The sequence below is a fragment of the Antechinus flavipes genome, chromosome 1, assembly GCF_016432865.1.
Source record: "Antechinus flavipes isolate AdamAnt ecotype Samford, QLD, Australia chromosome 1, AdamAnt_v2, whole genome shotgun sequence".
Lineage (NCBI taxonomy): Eukaryota > Metazoa > Chordata > Mammalia > Dasyuromorphia > Dasyuridae > Antechinus > Antechinus flavipes.
The window spans coordinates 420,848,592-420,853,199 of NC_067398.1; the positions used below are offsets into that span (position 1 = coordinate 420,848,592).

Sequence of the window (4,608 nt, forward strand, 5' to 3'; positions counted from 1 at the left end):
ATTCTGTTGGAAAAATAACATTTCTGTTTTCTAGCATGCTGTTCAGATTTGCTACAGTTTTTCTTCCATGGAGCAAGGATCTTTTAATTTCATGGTTACATTCACCATCTGCAGTGATCTTTGAAATGAAGAATATAAAATCTTACAATTTCCATTTCTTCTCCTTTTATTTTCCACAAAGTAATGGGAACTGTATAATATAGACTTTTTTTAAAGACCAAACCAAGTAACTGACTTAATCAGTAAATAAAACCTCTTTCAGTACCTGAAGAAGGAAATTCCATTTCCTTCTGATCGCCATAACAAAACCACTGTAGAGTGATGTTGAAGTAGATCTTCACCTCCTTGTCAATGCTAATGTCTTTCAGCCCCTTAGTTTGATCTTCACTTCCACTGCAGTTGTACTGACAGGAAACTGCTGCTGACATTGCTGCCTCCAGGAGCCAAGGGCATTGGGGAGCCTCTGTTCATTCCGGGCATGGTATCTGCGGTGAACTGCTCTGAGGAGACTCTGAATGACATGCTGTGAGAAGCTGGGGGAGCCAGGACTCAAAGAGCGCTGAGAAGGGAGGGTACAAGGATAGGTGAGAAGCCTAAAACCAGGAAACTACATAGGCCCCACACATTGGAGAGCAGAGATACAGAATCCAGCCACAATTGCCTATGTACTGCCACTGTCCCACTTTTGCGGGTCTGAAATTTACCTCGAGGCTGCATTTTTTCCCTTCCTTTGTGTAATGCCAGAGAAACTGAGGCAAGATAGAGATTAGAGAGGATTTAATATTTTATTTGAAAGGGAGAGATTTACTGGGACCAAATGGATGCACGTTTGGGTCCTAGGGCTGAATGAGACTATCCTCTCTAAGAATCCAGCAAACAATGTGAGTTCTTAATGACATATATACACAGGGGTAGACTGAGGCAGGGGTGGAGTCAGAGAACTGAGAGCTGAAAGGGACTGTCAATCTGGTTCTGACAGGATGGGAGGAGACATCTTGATAAAACAGTATCTGATATTCTGATAGATTGGGATGGAGAGAGGCATTCTGATATTCTAAAATATAAGATCTTTTATTCTCATCAAATATTCTGATGAAGAAGAGGGAGGGGTGGTTTTTCAGGCTTGAGCAGAACAATTGAGGCAGAACAATTCAGGAAAAGAGAGTCAGGACAATTTAGGATTGTCAAGTTAGGATATCCTAACTGAGTCAGGATAATTAGGAAAACTGAGTCAGGATGATAAAAGAGAACTGTGGCACAACACTTGTATCTAAATTCCTTCATATGAAATGATGGAAGTGATCTGGCATTGTATCAGGAGCACAAAACTGGGAGCCAGTTAAGCTTAAAATATTGCTTCTGAAATTTTCCATTGATTTTACATTAGACAAGTTATTTAATTCCATGCCTTAATCTTCACAATTAAGGGGCAAGATGATATGACTTCTGAAATCTATTCCAATTCTTGGTTCTGTGACTATCAATATCAGTAGGAAAGTTCAAAATATTTTTAAATTAATTTAAAAGTTTGATCAGGATTTCTACCAAAATATGTATATATAAACTATTTAAATACCCCAGGAATTGTTTTCCTTGCTAAGGTAAGTAAAGTTATATAATTTTGTAAGTTACTTTGTGACAATAACATTACTTATTGAAGCTTATATGACTATTTAATACCAGATATAATCCCCATGAAATTAAGTACACATATACTGACTCATCCTGGCATCGTTTATACTTATGTTTACAAGTAATACAAAGAAATTGTGCCAAAATATTTGATATCAACATGTTTTAGAGTTTATAACTCATCTTTTCAGCAATATTGGTATTAAATCAGGAATGCCTTTAAGAAATATTCTCCCTTTAGACAGAATAATTGTGTAAGAATGTCAAACTGAAACTTGAGAAAAACCTTAACTTAGAAAGGCTAAGGTATCTCACTGTATTAGGGGCTAACTGTAGTAGTCCAGATTGATATCTTCCCACTGGATCCAGACAACTCCTAAAGAAAGAAAGAAAGAAAGAAAGAAAGAAAGGTGACTTTGTACAGTATCCCCTCACTTAAATCTAATTAATTTGCAAGGCATTATATGACCTTCTTGATGTCATGATCCTTTTAGAGAACAGAGAAGGAATAACAACATTGTCTTATCTCTGACAATTGAGATAGTTTCACCTTTACATTTGAGTATTCCATCCATAGAGATGGTCACAACCTCTCTGACTAAGAAATGTCAGAGCACAAGACTTGGTTTTTACTCAAAGTTTTTCCTACTTTGCAGGAATCTGAAGGTTTTTTTTTTTTTTCCTTTAGCATTAAAAGAACAGGAATGTAGGGTCCCTTCTATCCCCTGCTGCATCATAGAATATTTTATTTCTATTGCTAATCATATTGCTGTATCTAAATAAAGCACTGAATGCTTTATTTGACCAAAAATAAAAAATAAAAAAGTTAATTTTAAACCAATGTGGTGTAGTTAAAAGAGCACAGAATTTTGAAAAAAAGAAGACTTGGTTATGAGTTCTAACCATACTTTGTTTATGTGAATATCGGCAAATCATTTAACCTATCTAATTTTCAATCTTCTCATCTCTAAAAATATAGTGGAGAGTTGAATTAGGTAATTTCAGATGTCCCTTCCAGCTCTAAATCTAAGATTTTTCTATTATTAAATGGCTTCTTGTATCAGTCTATATATGGGTGTGCAGATACATATGTATATATATTGTATGTTTACATATGCATGTGATATACATATACATATATAATATTTATACATACATGTATACATAATGAGCTTCACTAGAATTTCTTTAAAGAAAGAAGTGACATCATCAGTGTATTTCACATATATAGGATTCCTTGGCATCTAGAGGAGGGAGTGGAGGGAGGGAGGGGAAAAATTATAACAAAAGTGAGTGCAAGGGATAATGTTGTAAAAAATTACCCTGGCACGGGTTCTGTCAATTAAAAAAGTTATTAGAAAAAAATTTTTAAAAAATATTTAAAAAAAAAATGAAACCATGTCTCTGAACAGAGTTTGATGGAATGAAACCATTCTCCAGTTCAAGATAGATTGAAAAAAACTTCAAGAAAAGTAAGTCTCATTGGAGTGAAAAGGTTGTTCAGTCCAGCTTAGACCGATTCTGGAAAATCTAAAGAAAAGATCTTAATTACAGCAAATCAGCAACTGAGACCCTCAGTCCTGTATCAGCAGAGAAGGGGAGCAGTGAGGGAACCTCCAGTTTCAGCTCAGAAGGCAAATTTTGGGAAATTAGGCTGTTTGCTAAAAAGAGCAAGGAAAGCTAATCCCTGGAAACACAAGGGGCCCTGGTGTTCAAAGTTAAGGGTCAGAGCTGCACAGGAAGCTTGATATAGCACCCCCTTTACCCCAGGAGTCGTAATAGACCATAAAAGTTAAGACAGAGAGAGAGAGAGAGAGAGAGAGAGAGAGAGAGAGAGAATATCAAAATAAAAGGAAAAACAATGGGTAAGAAACAGAAAAACACCTTTGAGCATAGAAAGCTACTAGGATAACAGGGAAGACCAAAATACCATCTCAGATAAGGACATAATATCCACAAGGGAAATCTCAAAGAGTTATTGGTCTCAAGCCCAAAGAAGCTTCTTGGAAGTACTCATAAGATATGCAAAAAAAAACAATTACTAGTATGGAAAAAAAATAATTCCTTAAAAAATACAATTGGCCAAATTAAAAAAAAAAATCCACTGGAAAAGATAATACCTACCAAAGTACAATTTTTGCTAAGGCAATTGGGATTTAGTGACTTGTCTAGGGTCATACAGCTAAGAAATGTTAGATGTCTAAGACCAGATTTGAACTCAAATCCTCCTGACTTCAGAACTGGTGCTCAAACTATAATTTTTAAAATGAAAAAAAAAAGATATAAAAGCTGAAGAAAATCATACATTAAAAATTAGAAGAGAAGAGATGGAAATTAATGACTTGATGAGATATGAAAAATCAATCAAACTAAACAGAAGGCAAAAATGGAAGAAAATGAAAAATACCTCATTAGAAAAACATTTGATCAGGAAAATAAATCCAGAAGAGACAATTTTAAATTTATTGGCCTACCTGAAAACCATTACCAAAAGAGAGAGAGAGAGAGAGAGAGAGAAAGAGAGAGAGAGAGAGAGAGAGAGAGAGAGAAAGAGAGAGAGAGAGAAAGAGAGAGAGAGAGAGAGAGAGAGAGAGAGAAAGAGAGAGAGAGAGAGAGAGAGAGAGAGAGAGAGAGAGAGAAAGAGAAAGAGAGAGAGAGAGAGAGAGAGAGAAGAGAGAGAGAGAGAGAAGGAGAAGTCTGGACAGAATATTAATTTAAAGAATACATTGATCACCTTCAAAAAGAACACACACAAGGAAAATCCCAAGGAACATTGTCGCAAAATTCCAAAACTGCAACATAATGGGAAAATTTCTGCAAGATTCCAGACAAAAACAATTCAGATATCAAGGTGCAACAGTTAGGATTACCCAAGATTTTACAGCTTCTTCAATAAAGGATTGGAGGACCTATAATACCATAATCTTGGAAGTACTTGCCTGGAAGGCAAAGGACCTGGGATTACAATCAAGAGTT

At 35.7% G+C, this 4,608-nt stretch overlaps 1 long non-coding RNA gene across 1 annotated transcript; it reads right to left on the minus strand.

Moving 5' to 3' along the window:
* Positions 1 to 469: 469 nt before the first annotated feature.
* LOC127543661 (uncharacterized) lies at positions 470 to 4,128 on the minus strand. Its single transcript, XR_007949276.1, has 3 exons — positions 4,040 to 4,128; positions 1,948 to 2,008; positions 470 to 559 (listed from the first exon to the last, which is right to left on the minus strand). It is a non-coding gene; the product is annotated as an uncharacterized LOC127543661 (long non-coding RNA).
* Between the last annotated feature and the right edge of the window lie 480 nt (positions 4,129 to 4,608).